This window comes from Tenrec ecaudatus, chromosome 4 (assembly GCF_050624435.1).
Source record: "Tenrec ecaudatus isolate mTenEca1 chromosome 4, mTenEca1.hap1, whole genome shotgun sequence".
Taxonomy (NCBI): Eukaryota; Metazoa; Chordata; class Mammalia; order Afrosoricida; family Tenrecidae; genus Tenrec; species Tenrec ecaudatus.
The window spans coordinates 60,486,568-60,513,438 of NC_134533.1; the positions used below are offsets into that span (position 1 = coordinate 60,486,568).

A 26,871-nucleotide genomic window follows, 5' to 3' on the forward strand; every position below is an offset into this window, starting at 1 on the left:
AGTAAAATGACAGTGAAGAAGATAGCAACGAAAATAATGTTCTGGTTGGGAGGTCACCTCCACATGAGGAACTGTATGAAAGGGTTGCGGCCTGAGGAAGGCTGAGGACCGCTGCTCTGGTGTAACAGGAAGCCGCCTTAGAGTAAGGAATGGAACTTTGTTCTCTGCTAGAGACCTCAGGAGAAGACGCTGTTCTTCTAGAAAGGAGTGGTCATTGAGAAGAAGAGGGAGAGAGACTTGTAAGCCAATGGATGATTCATTTGTCTATCCAAGGGTGATTCTACATGGAGCAGTAGATGCTTTGACCAACGAATGAACTATGTTTCCTGTTTTCTCTGGACTCCTTGTGAGCGCCTTCCTAACAGAAAGAGCTGGTTCTGTGAGGGACTGTGCCCTTCCCCATGCCAGGTGCTTCAAGAGTGGCTAGGGCGTTACAGAGACCCCTCCGCATGGAGTAACTGGGAAGTACCAGTACTGTTGGCTCACGCAAGGCCTGGGGCTTTTGAGGAGAGCCATGCCCCCATTGAGACTCGAGGGCAGACAACTCTGGGAATGTGTGCCGTGTGGTGCTGGGGTTTAAGTCCTCACGTCCTCCTTGTTTATATCCTCCGCCTCTGGACCTCGGTCACTCCAGGTGGGCACTGAAGGCTCAATCACATCAGGAGCACATGGACTCCCAGAGGCATCCCAATGACACCCCCAGCTGTTGCTGTTGATGGGACACTTCCCTCGGACCAGCTCATGGATTCGGCTTCATCCCATGACCCTGCATTTCTGCTGCGTTCTGTGAGGACAGTCAGCTCCCTGAGAGGCAGTCAGCTGCCCTGGCCGTTCTGGCGCACAGGTGCTGGATCTAGTTATCATTAGCTCAGACACGGAGGTCAGAGCTCAGTCGAGGAGAATTGGGGTGACAGGGAGTAGGGGTGGCCGCAACACAGTCTCTCAGTATCCTCCCAGACTGACAAAAAAGCCAACACATATCCCCACCCCTCCTCCAAATGTTTGATGGAAACAACCAAATATAATCTACACAGGTGCAAATTAGGTAATTCACTTTTTTTGGGGGGTAGGTAGAGAAGTAAGTGTTGAACTGAACTAGACCAGAGAGAGATTACATCTAGTAAACTGGTGAAAACAATGTTTATTTGTAACAATCAACAGTGACACAATTTTCAGGAGATTTCAGACTTCAGCGTGGCTGTTTTCACAGGCCTGGCCAGATGTCCTTTGGTTCAAGAGAAGCAACTCAGATGTCAAAGATCCTTCATGTCTAGTGGAAGAGCTGGTCAGAAACAAACAATTCGGAACACCACCTACAGATCACCATGCAGATCTGAGATCATTTTAAAGTTGGGCAGCATATTTTAGCCAAATAAATCAGCGCTTCCATGAAGATTTTCAGGGTATTTATATATAATTTCACTGGGAAATTAAAACCAAAAAATTTTTGATTGGTTGATGATGACTGCAGATTATATTAATCCTATAAGGGAACTAGATCGAGAATAGAAAACTAGAAATTTTACAAGGATAATCACAGGGGCTGTGATAGTAATTCTTCTGGAGTCTTAGAAACAGGACAAGTGGGAGATGTTTCAAAGTGCCCTTCAAAGCTTCTTGACTAGTTTACCTGACCATTAATAATGTACTAGGCTATCTACTTTGTGCCATTACATAATCTCCTGTCAACTTGAGCGAAGGGGTGTCAATTAGGTCATAGCCAATAATGCCTCTGTGTGGGCATGGCCTTCTCTTGAGGATTCTGGGAACTCCTGTCTGCCTCCCTGGAGGCAGGATACACATATTCTCTCTGCTACACATTCCTGTTGACAAGCCACATGGAGACCCACTGATGGAGCCATAGCCCTGGAACTGGATGAGCCTCGTGGAGACCCATGCCAGCGCTGAGATGCTTCCACCACCATTGAATCCACAAGAACTTCTACCCTGAAGGGAAATTTGTAGACTGGTATTGAACATATGGGCTAACATTGGACTTATGGACTTGATCTGGACTGGGCTCCGATGTCTTCATAATATACAATTACTCTTTGATATAAAGCTCTTTCTTATATATACATGAGTATCTCTGGAGTTGTTTCTCTAGGCAACCTAGACTAACACATTTTTCTTTTAGTAACTTTGGATATTATCATCTTTAAAATTTTTGCAAATATTATGAGAAAAAAATGCCCCCAAAGCCTCCTTTTTTTATTATTTGACTGTCCCGATGGCCAGTGAAGTGATACATCTTTTCATTGCCTATTAGCCAATGTCTCAGGTCAGCTTCTCATAGGAAACACACAGAGATCCTTGTGTAGTACATTTAGTGAGGACTGTTCTTCAGACAGCCTCATCTTGCTCTTGTAGAGAGGTGGGTGGGTTTGAACCATAGGCCTTGTGGTTAGCTGTCCAAATGCTTAACCCATTACACCACCAGGTCACACTTGCAATTTAAAGTCTGAGAATTTTCTAGCAGCAATTTTGCCTTTTTTATAGATTTAGTTGCAATATGCAATTTATGGACCTTGATATTTTATTTTGGATATAGATTAGCTCTTTCCCCAAACTCTACCTTTTACCCCCTTTCTTTTCTATTGTCTGCTCAGTCATTGTTTTCCTGGGTGAGGAGGACAGAGATCCAAAGTAGGAAGCATGAAGGTGATGTGGGGAGAAACCCAAAGAGGGAGGCGGATCAGAGGTTGAGAAAGAGGCCAAGACTTGGGAACCACAAACAGAAGCTGGTCGGGAGAGCTCCTCAGAGAGGACAATAGACACTAGAGTCTGGGCGGGCAGAAAGCCAGCGCTTCTCGTGTACTTTAATTTTATTATGGTAGCTTTGCTTGCACAAAGCTTTGTGGTCAAGTCTGCCCATTCTTACTAAGGTCTCTAAATTTTGAGTTTTGTGTATGATATTGGGGTCTTCCTTACCCCCGATATCGTAAAAATATTCTTTTTTCTAAGGTACTTTCACTTTGTTCTCTGATGTCATTTCATAATCCATTTGGAACTTAATTATGTAGATGGATGGGATAGGAATCTTGCTTCATTCCAGATGGGTATCCAGAAATACTACTGGCAATATTACAACCGCCATCACCAGGTGCCATCGGATTGATTCTAAGTCAAGGCAACCCATGTGTGTCGAAGTAGAACTGACTGTGATCCAAGGGTTTTCAGTGGTTGGCCAGTGGAAGTAGATCACCAAGCCTTTCCTTTGAAGCACGTCTGGGTGGACTTGAACTGCCAGCCAAGTATATTAACCACCTAGGGTCTCCATTCACATGATAGATAGAATCTCCTATCCCTACCCACTCAGCTGAAGTATGACACACACTATTTATCATGTAGTCCATTCTCACCTCCAGAGAAGTTTGTTGCTGGACTCTCTATTTTGTTCCATTGGCTTATTTGTTTATTCTTATTCCGGTCCACATTGTTTTATTCCCTGTTGCCTTAAAGTATTTTTGATAGGGGAAAATTCTTTCCCATTGTTCTTTTTCAAAATGTTCTTGGCTTGACTTGTTCATTTTCTCTTCCAGATGAACTCAGGATCAGCTATCAATTTCCATAAAAATTTCAGAATAGATTCAAATACTTGGTTTCTAAATGTTCCTCCTTTTCTAGTTACTGATGGGTCTCCCGCCTTCCACCTCCTTTGAGCAGTTCATGTGGTCATCGACAAGGCACTCCCAAAATTCTCAGAATTAAAATTCCCATATTAAAAATAAAACTAGATAGACAAATCATGGGGTCACAGGAGAAAGGAGAGTAAAAGCAAATTAATTAACAAAGTTTATTTTAAAAAGAAAGAAATGAAGATTGTACCAATCATAAAAGGCATTGGTCAGAGGTACAAATTCAGAAAAAGGGTGCGCATGAAAAGAAGCAGAAACAATGCCCACGTCTTCAGTGGCCACCGTATGGAGATGGGCGGAAGGTAGAGTAGATGCTACTGATGCCCCGACTTATATCCCCTCAGCACTGCCCATTTCTGTGCCCACGGACCTGACTTCTATCAGCACCCATGTCTCTTACCTTGAAGGCTGCCTGTGACTACCAGAATTCATTCATTGTACCCACACACGCAGCAGACAGGATAGGTGGGCAAATTAGCCACCCCCTGGCCAGGAGCATCCCTCAACACATACTTGACAAGAGATGGTGGATAAATAACTCAGACCATTTGTCACTAAGGTAGGGTAACCCTGAGGGGCCTATTTATACCCACTGGGGTGCCTAGAGTCCCCAGGAGTCCCCCCGGGAGCTGGTCATGCTGGTAACTTGTCAATGACACACCTTGTGTTGGTTTCTTTTCTTTCTCTATTTCCCTTCCCCAGTCCACTTCCAGTGTTTCCTGGGACCACCTCTGAACAAGCAATTTGCACTCAGATCCCTGTTTCAGAGGAATTAAAGCAAAGAGTTAGGGAAAGTTCCCTGATCAGAGCCAGCGTCAGTGTTAGATCCAAAGATATAGGGGAGGTGGCTGAGCAGAGCCTGTTGTCATCAAGCACCACTATCATCGAACTAATTAACTGAATGCTGATTCCAATATCACCAAGCTACCTCCTGAATATGACCTGGTTTCCCAGGTGGTTTTCTTACAGGAAAAGGAGACTAGGGGCCAAAAGTGTCCAATGTCCAGCCAGTTCTGTTCCTGCTTGACAGTGAATCAACTGGCAATGAGTAGTTTACACATCAACCTCTTGTGAACTTGAATGCTGAAACCCTATTCTGGACAACACTCAGCCACTTTCTGAACTGACAAAACTGTTTGCAAATCAGCTAGCCTGAAGACCAGACAATGAGCCCAGGCCAATGTAAGGGACTTCCTGGAAGGCAAGGAGTCCTGGGAGTGTAGTGGGCTACGTATTGGGCTACCAATTGGAAGGCCAGCAGTCCAGGCCCACCAGCTGCTCCACAGGACAAAGATGAGGCTATCTCCTTCATACAAGTTTCCAGTCTAGGAAATACCAGGGAGCAAGCAGTCCTACTCTATCTGATAGGGTCGTTGTGAGTCAGGACGGACTCGATGGCAGTTGATTTAATGGAAGCTAACCAGCTTCTCCTTACCACATCTGACCTGGTCATCTGCCCCACTTCTATGCAAAGAGTAATAGATAACTTTTCACTTTTCCAGGCCTTCCTGTTCACGTTTTTCAGGGAATTTTCTGTGTACCATCAAGTAGGATAGTTTCTCAAGAGCTCGTCATTCCAAGGCCCATTTCTCATATGCTTCTTCCTTCTACTGGAGTCAGATTTGTTGGTTATGGGCACGATGACCATTGTTCTGTCTTCTGGGACAATCCAGATTTCAAATGTTCTCAACGTTAGTCTTAAACTATTAAACTCTCCTTGAAATTTTTAGATTCCAGTGTCCAACTAACCTCTCCCATATTGCATTAACATTGGGAAATAGACCAAAACAATTTTTGTAAGATGATGTGTTCTTAATGTTGGTTTGGTTCTGAAAATCCAGTCACCAATTAGAAGATTCCTGAACTATGACATACACTTCCCCAAGTGGTTTCTAATTCGATCATTCAGGCAATTACATAAAGGGATCTTTATTTCACCAATTTGATATTCCTTTTTATATTTGTTTTGTATTCGGATATCTTAAAGAATACAATCTCTTGAATTGAAACTCTTTTTCAATAAAGTGAATTTTAAAGAAAGGTTAAAGAAAGAGAGGGAATATTCAGAGAAAGGCAAGTTGTCATTCAGTTTCAATGCCTTATGGCCCCCACAGAGGTGGGGATAATGTTCTGATGGTTACTGGGGAGCTGTTCACTAGAAAGGTGCTGACCATTTCCTGAACATGGACAGGGGCTGCCCTCAAGAATGGTGACCATTCCCCTATCCACCCCCACTGCCACCCTAACCACAAAGAAATGAAAAACACTTTGATAATTTGGGGAAATACAGGCCATGTCCCCCAGTTGGAGCAGAAAGACAAGAATTAGCTGCAGACTCTTTTGGATCTTCTCCAGTTTACTCGAATGCAGACACAATATCCACCCAGAACTCCCTTTCTCTCACAGTGAACGTTATGAATGGATTTTGGAGATGCCTTCAGGGGTCCTGCAGTCCCTAGAGATGTCAACCCTGGCTGACCTCATAAGAAAACAGTGAGCTACAAGTAGTTGCTGGAGAGGGAGAGCTTGTGGCCCCAATCCTGACTATCCTCTACCTTCCACACCAATAATGAGGGTCTAAAGGCCCTTATATTCATATTCTCTAAAGACATCTTCATCTTCTCTGGGACTGGAGAAAAAGATTGTTGCATTTGAGAGGATGCTTGTAGCTGATTGGGTAGCCCTGAATAAGCCTCTTTCTCTACAGGCGTGTTCTCCTCATATGTAACATCAAGATGTACCAGACATTAGAGACTTAGCCCCCTGTCCTCTGAGCCATCTTCCCTACCTCCCTCGGTTGTGTATTTCCATGCCAGCCTCTTCAAAGCATCCTTGAGTATCTCCCATTCAAGTTCCTCAACCCTAAGGATCCCTATGTGTGCTCTGGGAGCATGAGCCGGGGTAGGAGCACTGAGTACCAGACGACCGTGGACCCTTGGCTCTGGACATTGTGGGCTGAGTGAGAATACCAAGGGCAAAAGCACCCCAATTGTTGGAGGGGAAATCCAGAATCATTTCTTGTTTCTTTTTTAAAGATAATAAAGTTTTAAATGACACAAACTTATTTTTTTTTCATTTATGGTTTTATTTCGCACAAATAAAACTCGCAAATGGGCCATCTACTCATTTTCTTCGCTGCGCAGCCAGGCGTTGGGATTGGTGACTCTGATGGCCAGCTGGGCTGCTCTTTCTGCAATGGCTTTGCGATTCTTGGAGGAAGCCTTGTGAGCAATCTCCGCACAATACGACTTGTTGCACATCAGCAGCACTGCCAGCTCCTTGCCGTTGTGGACCAGGAACTTGCGGAAGCCACTGGGCAGCATGTGCTTGGTGTTCTTGTTGCTCCGTAACCAATGTTGGGCATCAAGATCTGGCCCTTGAATCTTCTCCGAACCCTGTTGTCAATGCCTCTGGGCTTGCGCCAGTTGCGCTTAATCTTAACATAGCGGCCGGACTGGTGCCGGATGAACTTCTTGGTCCTCTTTTTAACAATCTTAGGCTTCACCAAGGGTCTGAGGGCAGCCATGATGCCGGTGGGAGATGGCTGCGTCCTCTGTAGGCAGCGCCGAAGAAGAGCTGACACAAACTTATTATGAAGAGGTCAATGAAAGCAAACATCATGAAGATGTTACAAACCTCTTCTATTTGCCACCCCCAAAGAACCATAGTGAACATAAGGAGCATCACTGCAGCCACCGCTCTTTCTCGCTGGTTTACATGTACAGAGAAAAGGACATAGAAGAAGGTAACTACGGTAGAAATGAGATCAAGATTCTACCTTACACATTGGATTAGCCCAGAACCTGCACACTGCTACAGATAAGATCCTGCATCACAGGAATCCAGGAGAGATAAATCCCTCAGGGCCAACAAGGAGAGTAGAGGTACCAGGAGGATTAGGCGAGGGTGCGGGGAGAAAGGGGAAATCGATTACAAGGATCATCCTATATATAACCCTCTCCCAGGGGAACAAATAATGGAAAAGTGGGTGAGGGGCAATGGAGGACGACGTAAGATATGAAAATAATAATCTATATCTTATTAAGGGTTCATGGGGGAGGGAGAGTGGGAGGGGGAAGAAATGGGAACTGATAGCGGGGGCTCAAGTGGGAAGAGAATGCTTTGAAAATGATGATGACGGCATATGTGCAAATGTGCTTGACACAGTGGAGGAATGTATGGATTGTGTAAGAGCTGTAAGAGCCCCAAATAAAAGCACGAGGGGAAAAAAGGAAGATAACTAAGAAGAGAGATTGAGTACATGAATAGGTATAAAGAAAGAGTTCATTAAAAAGGAATTATATTTTACATGTCACTTAATAAAAGGTATACAATTTATTTTACATAAATTTAACAGAATGCAAAGACACTGAAGTAAAGCTGATGGAGCTGCTGAACTGTATAGGTTCACTTATTCTCTACAGGAGAATAAGAAAAGGTTACGAAAATATGATGGTAAGTAAAAATGTATTGCAACTGGGGTTCCAATTGAGCCGAGCCGAGGCTGATTGCAGACAGAATGTGTTGGCACACGTCTCTGCAATCCGGCGGCGGCTGCAGACAAGTTCTCTCCATCACAGCCGTGTGGTAGTTTCCTGAGGGTGCCTTCGGGGGAAAAAAAGTCCAATCAAAACCATGGTTTCCCCAAAGACGGGAATAGTATCAGAGCCTAAATTGTGAGAACCTGGTTTGCAGGAACATTTGTGAGATCTACAAGGAAATAAGCCCCCGGTGAGTTCCCTTGATCCGGAATAGAGGGAGGGAAAGAAACTGGTAATGAACAGAAAGCATTGGAGCAATGACTGTAGATGGTCCAAATGATAAACTGGACCTGAACAGTTAAAATCTTGTGTCAGCTGATTCCTCCCTCTGATGCACATTGGGCCTGATCTGCTTTTCAACATTTTCTGTATTTCTTTGTTGTTTGCTCAGATTGGGGTTTATCTCAGATGTACTTTGTCACTGGGGGTGACCCTCTTGAATTTTGTTGTATGTTTTTCTGTTTTTCAGTCTATGAGACCCAGGACGGATGGACCTATAGGGACGGCAAGTAGAATAAGGGTTTCTGGGGAATCGAGGGGAGCTGATGTCAAAGAGCTCAAGAAGGAGAAGTGTTGAAACAGATCGTGGTAGCGATTGTCCAATACTGCTTGATGTGCTTGAACTGTGGAGTGTGTGCTATCTGTATCAACTCGCAATGAAAATGGTTTTGGGGGGAAACAGCTTCCAAGGGGACCTGCTGGGCAGTGCCCGTGCAGTCAGAGAGGTCAGCTCAGACGGTGATGGCAGCTGTTTGGGCGCTTCCCAGGGGCTAGTCCTGATAGATTTTCTCAGAGGATCCTGGAGATTTATTACAAAAACGTTTTAATAAAATTAAAAACTGCACTAGTTAAAAAAATAAAAGGCCAGGAAACGTGCCCATGGCATATTTTTGGCACCACGAGCCTGCACCTGCTCATGGTTCAAGGTAGCACAGGCTGTCCTCTGAGCATTTCATTGGGAACCTCGCCCATCCGCTCCATCCAACCCTGACCTTGCCCCCTCAGCGTTCTTTTGGTTCCCAAGCTCAAAGACCATGAAACACCAGCATGATCTAGTTCCTTGAGGATGCCCAAACTGCTATTTTTACATGGTGTCCATTGAAAAATGCAGAATTCTTTGGGGGAAGGGATAGAGAGGTGGAAACACTCTCTTCAGAAGTGTGTAGATCTAGATGGAGGACTTGTAGAGAAACAATAGCTCCATGTAGCTATATATATACATAATATGCATACATACACTCTTAAGCAATGGAAGTCTCGCTGGCTCGCTCTTTGGCATGCTTCAGTTTTAGGCAGTATCCATTGACAGACTGTCCTGAAAGATAAGAAAACTAGCACTGTTATCCATCCTCTCACCTCTCCCACTTCCTGAATCTTGTGAGTAATCAAATCCTGTGGGGTTTGGGTTTTTTTTCTATTTTTGTTTCTTAATGTTAGTCATTGTCAGTGCATGTAATCGGAATTAAATGGTGTGTGTAACAGAGAGATGTGACGATGTGGATGTCTATCACAGATAGAACAAATAACCAGAAAAAGAGACATTGAGCGGTTTATCTGGCTCTGCAGACATATTAATTATGTCAGTCAAGAATGTGAACTGTTCACCTTGTGTCCCCAATTACTATACATCTCCATAGTGATTGTGTACCAGAGTACCTTCAATATCAGATTTTAAAAACAAAATAAAAATGGAATCAGTGGGCAAACTGGATTATCCCTAAGGCATTTACAACATTCAGATTTTTGAAGTTCATTTTCCTAGAAATCTCCAGGAGGGACACCCCCAGCCTCCCACCCCCACCCCCCTGCTTCTGAATTTAGAGGATGCATGTCTTGTAGCACAGTCAGACTTGATACTAGTAACAGCAATTTCTAACATTAATGATCACTTAATTCCTTCCGGGCACAGGGTTAAGAACTTTACATATATTTATCCATTTAACCCCCAACATTCCAAAGAGAGATGTACTGTATTCTTAATTTTAAAAGGTGAGGAAACTGAGTCACAAAGTTATCAAGTACTTTGATCAAGGTTCCCAAATAAGTCAGAAGGGAAGCCTGACCTCCGGTGACCGTCATGGTGAGTAGCAGAGCTGACATTTGAACCCTGGCAAGGTAACCACTGTTTCCCTGAGTGCAGGAGCTCACTCGCTGCATGGCCTTGGATAAATCACTCATCCTCTAGGGGCTATAGTGTTTTCTTCTACAAAGTTGAGACTAACAAGTGCTTCCCTGCCCTCAACACAGGATTTCACTTAGAAGCAAGTGAACCTTGCCTGGTAAAGAGTTTTGTCCAGCAGTGGCATTACCCGCTTCCAGAACCCAGCATGGCCTGTGGCTGGAGGCCTGGGTCAGAATGCAGGCAGAGATCAGCTCCTACTGATGAGGAAAACATTAACACAAGGCCACAAACCAGCACAGTCCTTTTGCCAGAAGATGATTAGATGGGTTAGACGGGAAGTTCCAATGGCCATGAATACTTTACCAAGTTCATGCTCAGGGTGAATTCCAGCAAAACACTATTTGTGCATTAGGTTAAACAGTAGGAGTCATTACATGAGGAGAATCAAAAAGACAGTTGGCTACCGTCTCTGCTGACCTTGGACTAGCTCTCTTTTCGTGGGCCCTGAGCCCTCCTTCTCCCCTGGACAAGATCTTCGTGGCCTGGCCGGGCTATCCAACAGCCTCCCTGAATGTGATGGCCTGAAAGGTGAGGGTCAGAGAAAGGCCCTTTTCAAAACTCCAGGCAGCACGTAGAAAGAGGCCATCAGCCCAACATTCAGAGCTCTGGGGGCCCTGGGAGGCCTAAGAGCTGATTTTGGCCCCAATTTAAACCATGACCTTGGGCAAATCCCTTTTCCTCTCAGGGGCTTTGTTTTCCCATCTATAATACAAGGACTTCCTGGTTGCTCTTCCAAGGTCCTTCTGACTCTGCCCTCATGTTGGGGTGAAGTGTAGCACAAAGGTGACTGGCTGTGGTCAACCTGGGAGATTTCCAGAAAGCGAAGAGTCCAACAGGAATCTGGAGACCACATACTACGCTAAACTGCAGTTTAACAATCCTTGGCTGACAAGGTAAAGCCAGAAAACCACACAGAGCTGCAGGAAAGCAGAATTTTTTTTAACAATCACTAGGATCCTCAGCTATATGCCGAGGGAAGAAAAGTACTGCAGCCCCTAAAATGAATAAACTAGGCTCTTCCCTCTTCAGGAATTACAATCTAGGCCTAGATCAGTATTTCCCAAAGTACACGACACCACCAGAACCACCCAGAGGGCTTGCGCACTCCAGTACAAAATGTTTTCATTCCCAGGGGCCCCTGAGGAACTTTTATTTTCTGGAAAGGGGCGGTTGATCAAATAAATTTGGGAACCTATGTTCTAGATTATCATCGAGAGTCCATAATCCAGACAGCTGTGTACAGAGCTGAGGGAAGGGAGAAGTGGGGGTGAGTGGGAGAGGGCTGCTGGAGATTGAGCCTGGGTCTCCCTTCTACAGGGGAAGGTGAAAGTTGGGCCCCTGGCCCACCAACCACAGGTATGTCCGACCTGTAAAGACCGCCTTTGGTACCTGTTGTTGCTAACTGAAAGAAATCCATAGAGGGTTTTCACTTTTAGGAACAAAGACAGAAAGGCAATGCCAGCCCTCCGTGGTTGAAGAGGCGGCACACGCCGGAACAGCGAGAGCAGCATCGCCCGCACTGCTTCCCTGAGACTGCACTGCTTCCCCGAGACCGCACTGCACACGCCGCACCTCTGCGTCCTGCAGGCAGTCCGTCTCAGACCTGTCCTATCGCTTTCACCGTCCGCGTTTGGGGTCTTTTAGGTCTTGTGTATTATTGGGTCAGTTATTTGGGGGTCTAGGAATTCTCCGGGAAGTTTTCCCATCTATATTAATGGTCATTGCTTCTACACTCTGTACCGTTTGGACTTAGGAACGTTTCACAGGAACGCTCTACTTTTGGATACTCCAAGACCAAACTCGCTGCCATTGAGTCAACTCTGACTCACAGCCCCGGTGGCATGGTGGTTTAGGTGCTGGGCCACTAACTGCAAAGTCAGCAGTTCTAGCCCACTAGCCACAGGAGAAACAAGAGGCTTTCTGATCCTGTGAAGATTTACAGCTTCAGAAGCCCGAAGGGACAGTCCTACTCTGCCTTATACGGACACTATGGGTCCTGTATATTCTTTGTTAATTATATGCATGTGTTTATGTGTATGGGGGGAGCTTCAAAAAGTTCATGAAAAAATGGAATTAGGAGAGAATGGAATTTTTCCATGAACTTTTTGAAGCGACCCCCCACCCTAGTTTATAGATAGATATTAATATAGGTAGAGATACCCTGAGTGATGCAAACTGTTAACACATTCAATTATGAACAAATAATTGGAGATTCAAGTATACCCAGAGGCACCTCAGAAGAAAGTCTTGGTGGTCCACTTCCCAAAAGTTAGCCACTGTACACTCTATGGAGCCTAGTTCTACTCTGCCACACATGGCGTCACCATGATTTACAGTCAGCTTCATGGTAACGTGTGTGTGTGTGTGTGTGTGTGTGTGTGTGTGTGTGTGTGTGAGACATCAAGTAGAACTTCTCCTTATGGGCTTCTGAGGCTGTAAATCTTTCTGGAATCAGAAAGTCTCATCTTTCTCTTGCAGAGCAGCTTGACTGACTTTGAGATTAGAGGTCAAACACATAACCCATGAACATGACAGCACTCCTTATTAAATGTACAGTAACTCTTATTTCCGGCTCCTTTTCTTTTTCTCTTGTTTTGAGAATTCTTTCAGGCTCAGATAGGTTTATTTATTAACACCTATCTAGTACAGAAAACTGACCTAACAGACAACTGTGAAAATAAAAGTAGATCTCTGGAAGTGCAAGGGTTGAAACAACTTAATGTGACTGCTGTGATAGGTAAGTTTATTGTGCTAACCTGGCCAGTAAGAACATGTGAGATTAATAAAGTCACAGTTTGATTGGAGGGCAAAGAGATAAATGTCTTGGCAAGCCCCACATCTCTCTCTCTCTTGCTCTCTGGTGATCGGACCAGCATGCGGCTGCCTTAGCTAGTTCTCTGCCTCAACTTGGGAGCTATACTGCCGATGGGACACCCAACACATGGATCATGTCACTAGAGCTTGAGGTTCCTTGGAGACCTGCTTCACCATGCTGCTGGTGTAATACATTGTTTGAGCTTGGGACTGCCGGATCCTGTCACCTGGCTGACAGTTGGTGACCTGCCCTGCTGCTTGCTGCTTGTGGGTGGACTGCCTGCATTGCCTGAGGGAAGACTTGGCTATCTGCTTCCTTGACCTTGGGCCCAGCAGCCCTCGTGATTTGAAGGATTTCAGTATATTAACTGTTCCATGGCAATGAATTTAACTGAGCCCTCTGCACTGCTGTGTAGACTAATTAGCTGTTATATTCCTTCATGCTGTGTATTTACATATATATAAAGTGTCCTGGTTTTGTTTCTCTAGAGAACACTGTCTAACACAGCTACTCAATTTTAAAAGCAAACATAGCAGCCTGACTAAGATTGCACCAAATTAAGGCCAGGTACTGACCCTGCATCCCGTCATGCTAGCTCTGCTCGCTGAAGATAGTGAATAGAGAATATGTGCGGTCTACATCTAACTCACAGAAAGCTCACCACATGCCTTAACGTTCTGGGTCTCAAATAACCACATGAGGTGTTCTGTGAAAGTCTTATGCACCAGTAAGTCAAAGGTAATGTTAATAACCAAATTATAACCCTTGAATGGCCTGCATATGTCACATGGAGGAGTGTCAGTATCTCCACCTAGAACACAAATGGCAGTGCTATCTACTACCTGCATTGGGAAAGCAGGCTCTTCCCACAGCTGCAGCTGCATCCTCATCACTAAAGAAGAGGTTTGCAGGTTTTCAAGGTTTCCCCATCCGTTGTCAGGAAAACAGCAGTTATTCCTGCAATAGCTCATTAGCATCTGACTATTTTTAGATTATACAGCTGGATACTCATTTAAAAACGTGTGCTGGTTAGGGTTCTAACCACACTTCGGGAATCATTTATCAGGAAGAGAACCAATGCAATGTAGAAAAGTCAAACAATAGGACTAGAGATGGTGGGTTTAAAACAAGCACAATCTGGTCACCTGGGAGAATCCCTGCCACGCCTCGGGCACACTTCCATGTAGGATCCTGATCTGGCACAGGCACCGTGTTACTGAGCAGGAAAGTGGTCCGATCACGGTGAGCTGGAGCTCAGAGGTATCTGAGGGACAGTCCACCCCTTTCCAGACTGACCACCTTCACCCCATGGTCCAACCAGCCCCCCCCCCGCCCCCAGCAGAGTCCATACAATCTGATTGTGCCCTCAAAACCAAGAGTATATTGGCTGGGAAGTGAGCAGATGTGTAACTCTAGCACATTCTTATTGCTGTGTTGTTTGAAGAAGAGCATGCCCCACCCATCGGTGTTGTTCCAGGAAAAGGTAGGAATAGTGATAAATTAGAAAATAGACCATCAGCGGGGAGGGAGGGGAATAAATGAGGAGCTGACACCAAGGGCTCAAGCAGAAAGCAAATGTTTTGAGAATGACGATAGCAACGAATGTACAAATGTGCTTGACACAATGGATGGATGGATGGATGGATGGATTGTGATAAGAGTTGTACGGGCCCCCAATAAAATGATTAGAAAAAAGAAAATAGACGATCTATTGGACAATTAAGAGTAAAGCAAAAAGAAGTCTCAAAATAATAAAAAGCCTGTGTCCCAAGGAGTTGCACATCAGTGATGTGTGGATTTTAGTCTGTGGCACAGCCGTACAAAACCAAAGGGCTCGCTCTAGCCTGGCAAGGGAGCGACTCGCTTCCGGCCCATTGAAGGGGGCGATGCTACACTATGATAGTTTCTGCTGAGTGGTGAAATTCACAGAAGTTCCAGGGGATTCATGTCAGGATCATTCCTTGTTCAAAGTCTGATGCAGATGAAGAGCAAGCGGTTTCTTGGCCAGTAACTTCAGTTTCTTTCTTTTAAAGTCAGTTGGTTTCTTGTATATTTCTGTTACAATTGCCCAGGTATAATTTCATCCACTTCCATGAAAACAAAGCACTTGGTGCTGCTGGTAACCCAATTTTTTAGGCCTGTAGTTGTTTAAATTCGAAAAAAAATAGCTGCCCCTTTGGTTAATTCTTCAACATGCTTCTGCCGTTCAGTGTCCACGTTAAAATGACCACATGGATGGTCCTTTCTTGACACCACAGGCATAGCTCGCCCAGGGGTTGAATCTGTGCCATTCAGATCCTGTGATACAGCGATTGCTGTTGCCCGGCTTCTCTCAGACAAAGCTGCGCGATTTCGATGGGGAGTAATGGCATTCTGGGTGCTGGCGGTAGCTGTGGTCACAAAGTACCAAAGATCTAACAAGAAAACAATCAGGAGATCCTGTGCTCCAGCACCACCCTCTTCCTCATTGTGGGACTTACATAATCTTCAGTCAACTTGCAAAGAGGTGGAGTCAAGCTTGTCAATCAGATCACAGTTGGATGAGCTCATTTGGAGGTGCTAAGGAGATAAATATCTCACTGGAGGTCAGATACACACAGACTCTCGGCTTCATATTCCTGATGACAAGACACATGGAGCTATGCTAGAGCCCTGGAGCTGGAGGAGCCACATGGAGACCCACACTGGCGCTAAGAAGCTTCCACTGCCACTGGATCTACAAGACTTTCCACCCACTGGCCTATGATCTTTCTTCCTGCATTCAGCATCATTGCATGTGCTGCATGAGTCTGAAGAAGTATTTATAGACTGGTAACGGACATATGGGCTAATATCAGATTTATGGACTTGACCTGGACTGGGCTGGGATGTTTTCTTAATGTACAATCGCTCGTTGATATAAAGTTCTCTTTTACACACAAATGAGGGTCTGTGAATTTGTTTCTCTAGTCAACCAGACTAACACACTCATCTTCTTCAAATTTCAAATTCTCTTCTTCACCAGGTGCTAAAAATTCTTAATGGGACAGGCTGAACATCAAATGGGGATTCTTTATTATCTGTAAGCATATTCTTAAACATATTCTTTAGAATTGGTTCTCGCTTTTTCAGATCCTCCAGTTTAAATTCCCCTTTGGGGTGTATAGACTATAAAGCTGCACCTCGTAACTCCAAGCATGTGACCATCTTTCCTATGCTATTCTTTTGTCTTCTGTGAATTCAGAATTATTGTGTTGAGCTTGGGCCTCTTTTTGGAGCTGTCTTTCCAATTGCTGAAAATCCAGGCCTGCAGTAGGGACATGCTCATAGAAGCAAGCTCATCCACTGCCATCGAGTCAGTTCTAGCTCAGGGTGACCATCTGATTCTCATCTATCATCTCCACCAGCTAGCTCCCAGAGTCAAAGTCATTGCCTCTCTTCAAACTGGTGTCCCAGCGCAGCAGCAGACTCCCGGTGGCGTCCGACATGGCCGGAGCCCACCACATCCCCTCCCCCACCAAGGCCAGGCTCTAGGGCACCCTCCTCCCAGGGGCTGACCCCAACATTAACAGGGCCAGGAGGAGCCACTACAGTCACCACTGCCACCCACCAGGAGCTGCTCAAGCCCATTTGCCCCAGCTACTTTTTAAGATAACAAAATAGAACCGCCTGCTGCTCAGTTCCTAGTAATGGTGAAGTGATACTTGGGGAAAATTCCAAGTTCATGTAATTTGCATTGTGCAAATATGCCTTTGGATCAAAGGTCATCATGTGAAGCATAACTTGACCTGAATAATTAATACAACACAAACTACATGCTTTAAATAAGGCCAGCATGCACTTCCTCTCTCTCAGGGCAGCTAACACTACATTAAAATATCCTGATTTTTTTAAGGGAAAGCATAGGGAAGAGAGGTATGTGGCATATGTTATCGCAAAAAGTAAAGCCGATGGGGAAAACTGGTGCCATTTTTTGAATCAGCAGGTTAAATATACCCAGAATCAAGCCTAACATCTGAGGCACCAAAATGTGTGTCCGCCGGTGATATTTTAAAGCATTGAACCAAGTATATTTATTCCAGTTCTAGTTTAAAGATGAAGAAACGTAGCTCAGAGAGGTCACATTACTTATCTAAGGCCATATGACAAAAGTGGCACTCTCGGGACTCAACCCCAAATCTGCCAAACGCTATTTGTCCTGCTGTCAAACAATCTTGTCTTGTCAACCTATCTTGTTTCTGTTTAATGCCCTCTTTATTTGTGTCATTGGCCTTTCCTTCTATTAAGTAATAATGATAAGGCTGAAAAAATTTGCATTGGATACTGGTTTCAATGAAACAGTCTACAATATGTCTATTTTAAATAAGATATTGCTACCCTTCATTATGCTAAAAGATTATCCTACTGTTGATAAATGTATAAAAGCTTAAAAAGGAACAAATAGATGTGGAGTTTTAACAAATACTGTTAAGAATATAGGTTTGGGTGATTTTTGTTATTATTATTATTGGTGTTCGATTGGGCTTGAATAGTTGTGATAGTTAAGGTTTTTTGTCAATGTGGCTAGGCCTGGATTCTCAGTAGTTTAGCAATTAACACCTGGTAACTCCCTATGACCTGACCTAGTACGGTGTAATCACAGACAATCAATTGGAAGCCTTCATCAATTTCTAGTTCTTTGGATTTGAGCCAATGACCTGCCATATTGTCTCCTGGTCCTAGGAGTCTTCAGCAGACTGCCTTCGGATATGTCCATCTTGGATTCATTCACACCTCTGCAGCCTGTGGTCTTCCTGTGGCTCTTGGGTTCATCACCCACCTTGGTTATATGAGTCAGGAGAATCCTCCAGCCTAATATTTGCTGGACCCACAGATTTGAAGTCTGCCCAGCCTGGGACTTGCCCACTTCTACAACTGTATAAGCCAATTTTAAAACTTAAATTTCTTTTGGTTTATGCATATATAAATTTCACCCAGCCTCTAAAACAACCACCAACCTTTCAGTTAGCAACTGAGTGCTTAACCACTGCACCACTAGGGCTCCTTTCTTAAACTCTCTAAAACCCACTGCCATCAAGTCAATTCCAATTCATAGTGACCCTAGATAAGGTTTCCAAGACAGTAAATCTTTATGGGAACACCCAGTGGATGGTGGGTTTGAATCACTGACCTTGGGGTTAGAAAATAATTGTCTTACCTATAGCATCACCTGGAATCTGTTTTATAAACACCAAGAGATGTTAGATGGTGAAGAACTACATACTTGGTCCTGGATAGAGAAAGAGAAAATGTGGAGCAAAACTCAAAATCGTAAAAAGACCATGCTTACTGGTCAAATAGAAACTGGTAAAACCCCTAAGACTATAGCACTCAGTCATGCTTCAGGTGTAGGGATGAAATTACCTCCGAGGCTCAATTTTCAGCCAAACCATGGACACGGGAAAATAGCACTAGGGAAGTACACACATCTTAGAATAACAAACCATTTGAAATCAAAAGGGTTACATTTACCCAAAGAAAAGGTTCAGAAAGGTTAGAAAAGGGGGGAATGGAAACAGAAAACACAAGTAGGAAGTAGGATAAACGATGTTTCATTGTGGGGATTACAACCAATGGCGTGAAACAAAATGTGTATGGATCGATGAATGGAAAACTGATCTACTCTTCAAACTTTCCTCCAATTCACAATAGAAAGGGTTTTTTGTTGTTGTTTTACAATAGAAAGTTTGAAAAACAATAAAAAAATAACACTCTAGACCTAGATGGAGGATAGGCCAAGAAACTATAGCTCCACATTTTTGTTTAATAGATGTTTTGGTGATGAAAGAAAGAGCTACCTAAAAACTATCTCCCCATCATCTTAGAGCAGTGCTTCTCAACCTTCCTACTGCTGCGACCCTTTCATACAGTTCCTCATGTGTGGTGACCCCCCCCAATCATAACATTATTTTCTTTGCTACTTCATAACTGTCATTTTACTACTGTTATGAATCAGGCCACCCCTGTGAAAGGGTTGTTCGACCCCCAAAGGGGTCATGGCAACCCACAGACTGAGAACCTCAGATAGTGCTGAGGGAGAGGGAGGCGGAGGACCCGGATGATAGGACAAGTGGTTATCGTGAGCCAGGTCTTTGGCTGTACACTCTTTGGAGCGTCACCATTTGGTGTCTTTCACCGGGGACATCTGAACAGAATGTCTAGAAAGTCCAATTGCATCAGGGAGCCATCAAAGGAGCAACACAGCAAGGTGGGAAGGCAAAGGGTGAGCACATGGACCCCCCTGGACTAGAGTCGCGCAGGAAGCACCATACTTATGTTCTACCAGGGTCCAGACCAAACGTGACCTCTTTCCCACTCTGGAGCTCACAGAGCCATCCTACCAAACCATCCCGGCTCTTCGCAAGATGGGAAAAGGCCGGCCAGACTGGCCCTCTGGCAGCATGTGACTCAGGATTCACATGGCAACCAGAACAACTAGCTCCTGACAGTACCCTTCAAACAAATCACTCTGGAGAACAGCCGAGGGACTGGAGAGCCTTCTGAGCAACTGACCAGCCTGAGTGGGGGAAGCCACACGGGATAGACTGGTGACCAGAGGGCAGGGGAGGGCAGCAGAGAGCTGCAGGCAGAGCTGAGAGCTCAAGACTGCAGCTGGGAGAGCTCCGGGAGGAAGTGGGAGGGCTTGTGGAGAATCTCCATCTGCCAAGGAAATCCCCTCCCTTGGGGTCACACAGAGGCCAGTTCAGGTTGAAATGTAGGGTGCTTGCTTCAAGGAGCACTTTGGGAAGTCAGACCAGATGAGAAGCCGAGAGATGCCAGAGCCAACAGCAGCAAGAGTGGAGGAGAGAGCCAGCAACATGCTGGAGGCCATCAGGTCCTGGAGCAGGTCTGGACACAGGCCAGGCCCCACCTCCCAGGGGCCCGGAGGAGAGAGGAATCTGGGCAAAACAGGCAAAAAAGAAAAGCTGCCTAGTTCGTTTCATGAAGTCATCGTCACTTTGGGCCCTGTCAAGAGCAGCACACGGGCCCCAAACGCAGCTGACCGGGCTCCCTTTTGAGTAGGGACTGAAAATTCCTTTTAAAAAATGGAATTAAAAGCACATGAACAAATCACTCATAACAGTCCGTCAGGGCTTAGGCTAGCAATGAAAAGGCGGTTTGATATTGGGAACGGTGCGACAGCTATGTCATTGTGAGTTGTTATTGAGCCTACCCGACAGTCTGGAGGGCAGCTCAGGTCTGGGCCGTCTCCGTGATCTTGGGTTACCTTCAGATCTGACATCAGGAAATACATTGATGTTACATGTGCTATATATTTCATGGAACATTATGTATTCAATACGAAAAATAAATCACCAAAACATACTCATGCATTATGAAAAACATTTGTTAACACTCAATATTCATTCCTGGTTCTTTAACTTTCAAAAACTTAGAAAGCAGTAATACAATATTTTTAACATAGTCGAGGGTAGCAATAGCTCCCTTGAAAGGCACTGTAAAAGTCTCATTTGAATCCATAACCAAAAATGGATACTCAGTCTCACCCTCATGATTAATATTGCTATAGAAATTAAAGCCAAGCCAAACCAAACTCACTGCCATTGAGTCAATGCTGACTCACAGTGGCCCTATAGGACATGATAGAACTGTTTCTGTGAGTTTGAGACTACACCTCTTTTGTTAAATTTAATACATATATCATATCATTCCATAGTTCAATCGCATCAAACTTGCTACCGCGATCCGTTTCTGTTCATTCTTTTTCCTCATGGACTCCTTGATATTATCTCCCCTTCACCCACCACCGCCACTGTACCCCCTTCACCCCGAAACCCTTATTCTACTTGCTGTCTCTATAGGTTCATCAGTCCTGGGTTTTATATAATGATAAATGGAAAGACATATAACAGAACTTCAGGAGGGTGACCTCCAAAGACATGGCACCTCTGAGATAACCCTTAACGTGAACTATCAAAAACAAAACAATACAAGCCAAAAATACATAAAAGTTTGGAAATCAGATCAAGTCCAGCATGCATGTTAGGGGGGAAATCTACTGACAGTCAGATTTATATCTGTGATCTTCTATATTCTTCTCTCCAAAGCACTCAGCTTAGTAACCCCTTTCCTCCCTCAATTGTAGATGAGGGCGTGCTCTGGAGACTTAGTTCCTATGTAGTTCCACAGATGAATGCTGGGCTCCCACTGACAATGGTAGCCTTCAGCACATCGTATTCTCACAATTTAGGCTCTCATACTAGTCCCAACTTCAACTTCGGATTATACGGTTTGAGACTGTAGATCTTTACTGGAATAGAGAGCACCCATCTTTTTCCCAAGGCATAAAACAAAAAAAAAGATAGGTTAAGAAGACAAAATTGTCATTATTTGTCAGTGATACATCTTATTTATGAATGCTATATCTTAAAATTACAAGAAAGCATCTAGAAACAAAATAACAGGCAAGAAGAGCTTAAAAAGAAAAGAAGCATGCTCATTCAGAATGAAAGACATAAATTAAATATAAATTAAGTTTTACATGTGGGTCAATACAAATATTAAAGAGAGCTTTGTCATAGATAGATTAAAATACATTTTAAAACTAATGAAATTGTGATACTGTCACAAGTATTAGCAAACATACCAATTAGTCACTTAATGCATGATAAAGTAAACAACGATGAGGAAGTATGAAATAATTCAACAAATGATGTTGAGAAAAATGATTTTGCAAAAGAATTATACTCATCTGGCAAATATCTAAGCAATTTTAGATTACGTAAGTGCAAAGCAAAATTGTACAAAAACTAGGAGAAATGTGTGTGAATAGTTAACTGATTTTCAGATATTAATATATTTTCTGTTTTAGATACTATCAAGCTTCCATTCCTAAGGGGAAATCCCCCTTGGCTATGATATATTGTATTTTTTATATATTGGTAGGTTTCATTTGCTAAAATAGTAATAAATTTTGTATCAGTAGCCATGAGTGATATTGTCCTGTATTTTTCTCACATCTTTGTTCAGTTTTTATATAGGGATATTGCTGACCTCCTAAAGCGATTACATAGCATTCCCCCTTTGTTTTAAAAATAGATTATGCATTTTTTGTTCTACATATGTGATAGAACTCACCTGTTAAATTGAATTTGATTTATTTTGTGTGTTAGTCTGGGTACACTAGAGAAACAAATCCATAGATACTCATATATGTATAACAAAAAGTGATTGAATATTGAAAAAGTATTCCAGTCCAGATCAAGTCCTTATGTCTGACATTAGCCCATATGTCCAATACCAAACTATAAAATGCTCTTCACACTCACAAAACACATGCAATGATGTCAAGCACAAGAAGATCACAGGCCAGTGGTTGGAAGTCTTGTGGATCCAGTGTCGTTGTAAGCATCTCAGCGCTGGCAGGAGTCTCAACGTGGGTTCCTTCAGCTTCAAAACTCTGACTGCTTCAGTGTAGCTTCTCAGAAATGTCTCACAGGGAGTGAGCAGAGAGAGATGGAGTGCCTCATGCCTCCAAGGAGGAATTACAGGAGTTCCCAGAATCCTCAGGAGAAGGCCATGCCCACCCAGAGGTCTCATTGGCTATCTCCTGAATGACAGGCTAGATCCCACCCCTACATGCTTAATCCTCAAACTGACACCCGATTATGTAACTACCACACTTTGTAGGAGGATTTTAAAATAATAAATCCAAATTCTTTAATAAAAATATGGATATTTAGGTTTTATTATTTCCTCTTAACACCATGATAACCAAGAAAAGATTGGAATTGTCAAGGATTTCATTTTACTTAGATCCACACCAAAGCTCATGGGAGCAGTGGTGAATAAAATCAAATGAAGTAGTGCATGGAGCAAACCTGCTGCCAAGACCAATTTAAACTGTTAAAGAGCAGAAATACCACTGTGAGGACTACAATACAACCGACCCACGCCGTGGTATTTTCAGTGGCCTCGTATGCATGGAAAGCTGGACCATGAATAAAGAGGACCAAAGAAGAACTGATGTATTTGGGTGTTGTTAAGGAGATTGATCTTCCTTATGATCCACTTAAATTTGTTCTAGTTTTTAGTATTTTCTGCTTTCTTTTTGATGAGTGCTTTTTATCTGCTTTACTTTGCTATTATTGTTAGGTTTTGGAGGGGGGCATTTTTAATTTTTTTCCCTATATGAAATCCAGGACAGGTAAATCTAAAGAAGCAGTCACTGAATTAATGGTTCCTTAGGGGTACATCCGGGGAGGTTGTGGGGCTATGGGGAACTAACAATGATGAGTATAAGAATGAAGAAAATGAGAAGAAGAAAAATTAATGAAGAAAATGTTCTAAAATGGAATGTGGTGATGATTGCACAACTCTTCTTGATATGCTTGAACCATGGAATTGTATGATATATGAATGATATGCTAATAAAACTGTTGAGGAAAATAAAAAAGAAAGTATCGTGGATGGCCAAACATCTGTCTTAGACTAAACACATCCAGCAACAAGGATGATGAGACGTTGTCTCACATACTTTGTACTTGTTATCAATAGAGATCAGTCCCTGGACTTGTTATCAATAGAGGACATCAGACTTGGTAAAATAGGGGGTCAATGGAAAAGAGGAAGATCCTCAAGGCTATGGATTGACACAGTGGCAGCAATAATGGGTTCAAACAGAACAGTTCTGAGGATGACACCGGGCCGGTGTTTTGTTCTGTTCTGCATTAGGTCACTGTAAGTTGGCGCCTACTCAAGGGCATCTAATAACAACTTACATCAAATTGGGTAATTTTTGTCTTTCAAGGAATCTATTTCATCCAAGTTGTTGAATTTATAGACATGGGTGAGTATATTACATTTTTTAATATCTATAGGATCTGTAGTGATGTCTCCTTTCTCATCTCTGGTGTTGACAATTTGTCTCCCTCTCTCTTATTAGCCTGGTTAGATGTTTATCCAGTTTAGTGATCTTTTCACAGAATAAGATTTGAGTTTTACAACTACTCTGAAAAGGATCACATAAGAAGATCTTGGATTGAATAGGAAAAAAATGTGGACCAGAACTCAAAAATCATAAAAGAGCTCAGGCTTACTGGTCAAAAAGAGACTAGTCAGACTCCTAAGACCCTATCCTTCAGGTCTCAACCTGAATTCACCTCTGTGTTAGAATAATCCACCATTTAAGATAAAAAGGGCAGCATTTACCCAAGGACAAAGTTGTGAGTGTTAGGAAAAGAGGAGAAATGGAAACAGGAAACACAGAGAGGAAGTGCGATAAGCAACAGCACATTGAAGATTGCAAGGGCTGAGGTGAAACAAAATGTGCATGAATTGTTAAATGTAAAACTGACGGTGCATAAGCAAATGTGGTGAAGAAAGCTGATGGTGCCCGGCTATCAAAAGATATAGCATCTGGGGACTTAAAGGCTTGAAGATAAACAAGTGGCCATCTAGCTGAGAAGCAACGAAGTCCACATGGAAGAAGCACACCAGCCTGTGTGATCACGAGGTGTTGAAGGGATCAGGTATCAGGCATCAAGGAACAAAAAATTCTAACATTGTGAATGAGGGGGAGTGTGGAGTGGGAACCCAAGACCCATTTGTAGGCCACTGGACATCCCCTTACAGAAGGGTTGCAGGGAGGAGATGAGCCAGTCAGGGTGCAGTGTAGCAATGATGAAACATACAATTTTCCTCTAATTCCTAAATGCTTCCTCCCCACTCCCGCCACTATCATGATCACAATTCTGCCTTACAAATCTGGCTAGACCAGAGGATGTACACTGGTACAGATAGGAACTGGAAACACAGGGAATCCAGGGCAGATGATCCCTTTAGGACCAGTGGTGAGAGTGGCGATACCAGGAGGGTGGAGGGAAGGTGGGGTGGAAACAGGGAACCGATTACAAGGATCTACATATAACCTCCTTCCTGGGGGATGGATAACAGAAAAGTGAATGAAGAGAGACGTTGGACAGTGTAAGATATGACAAAATAATAGCATATATTACCAAGGGTTCATGAGGGAGGGGGAAGCTTGGAGGGAGGAGGGAACATGAGGAACTGATGCCAGGGCCTTAAGTGGAGAGTAAATGTTTTGAGAATGATGAGGACAATGAATGTACAAATGTGCTTTACACAATTGATGTATGTATGGCTTGTGATAGGAGTTGTATGAGCCCCTAATAAAATGATTTATAAACAAAAAACTGATGAACTGTTCTGTAATCTGTCACCAAATTTACAAGACCTTTTTCTTTTAAATCATTTTATTGGGGGCTCATAGAACTCTTATCACAACCCATCCATCCATCCATTGTGTCGAGCACACTTGTATATTCGTTGCTATCATCATTCTCAAAACATTTGCTTTCTACTTAAGCCCTTGGTGTCAGTTCCTCATTTCCCCCCTCCCTCATGAACCCTTGATAATTTAAAAATTATTATTTTGTCACGTCTTACACTCTCTCCCTTCACCCACTTTTCTGTTGTCCGTCCCCCAGGGAGGGATTTATATGTAAATCCTTGTAATCATTTCCCCCTTTCTACCCCACCTTCCCTCCACCCTTCCGGTATCGCCACTCTCACCACTGGTCCTCAAGGACCTTCTTCCCTGGATTCCCTGTATTTCCAGTTCCTGTCTGTACCAGTGTACAGCCTCTGGTCTAGCCAGATTTGTAAGGTAGAATTAGGATCATGATAGTGGGGGGGGGGGGGGAGTATTTAAGAACTAGAGGAAAGTTGTATGTGTCATCGTTGCTACACTGCACCCTGCGTGGCTCGTGTCCTCACAGCGACCCTTCTGTAACGGGGTGTCCAGTTGTCTACAGATGGGCTTTGGGTCCCCACTCTGCACTCTCCCTCATTCTCAATGATATGATTTTTTTTCTTTGATTCCTGATGCCTGATCCCATTGACACCTTGTGATCCCACAGGCTGGAGTGCTTCTTCCATATGGGCTTTGTTGCTTCTGAGCTAGATGGCTGCTTGTTTACCTTCAAGCCTTTAAGACCCCAGACACTATCTTTTGATAGCCAGACACCATCAGCTTTCTTCGCCACGTTTGCTTTTACACCTGCTTTGTCTTCAGTGATTGCGTCAGGAAGGTGAGCATCAGGGAATGCCAGTGTACTAGAACAAAGTGCTCTTGCATTGAGAGGGTACTTGAGTGGAGGCCCAATGAACAAGACCTTATTTGTGTTTCCTCTTTCATTCATTTCTACTCTTATATTATTTCCTTTCACCTACTTATTTTATGTTCAATTTTTCTCTTCTTTTCATATATATATATATATATATATATATATATATATATATATATATATATATATATATATAAAGGTGGAAGCTTTGCTTGCTGATTCTAGACTACTTTCTACAACAGTTTGGGTGCCCATCAAGCAGAAAGCTTCAATCAGAATTATATAAGCTGAGCCTGTTGAGATGTCTATGATATTTGGCTATTATTTCTCCTGTCGATTGTTGGTCCTATTCAAAAAGAGCACAGACAAGATTCGGTTTTCCTCTCAAATTGATGTGGATCATTTACCGCTTCAGGCTCCATCTTCAACATTGTTTCATCCTATCTTAAAATGAGTTATCCATTTTTAAACTGCGGATTTCCTTGGAGCATTGTCCCCATACACTTTTTGGAAAGCACTAAAGATTTTACCATTCTTCTCCCCAAGCTTCACAACACTTTTGATGTTT

At 43.5% G+C, this 26,871-nt stretch overlaps 2 pseudogenes; both read right to left on the bottom strand.

Annotated features, from left to right (window-relative positions):
* Positions 1 to 6,757: 6,757 nt before the first annotated feature.
* LOC142446692 (large ribosomal subunit protein eL32-like) lies at positions 6,758 to 7,179 on the bottom strand (annotated as a pseudogene).
* A 7,951-nt stretch (positions 7,180 to 15,130) lies between these two features.
* On the bottom strand, positions 15,131 to 16,643 carry LOC142446693 (axin interactor, dorsalization-associated protein-like; annotated as a pseudogene).
* Between the last annotated feature and the right edge of the window lie 10,228 nt (positions 16,644 to 26,871).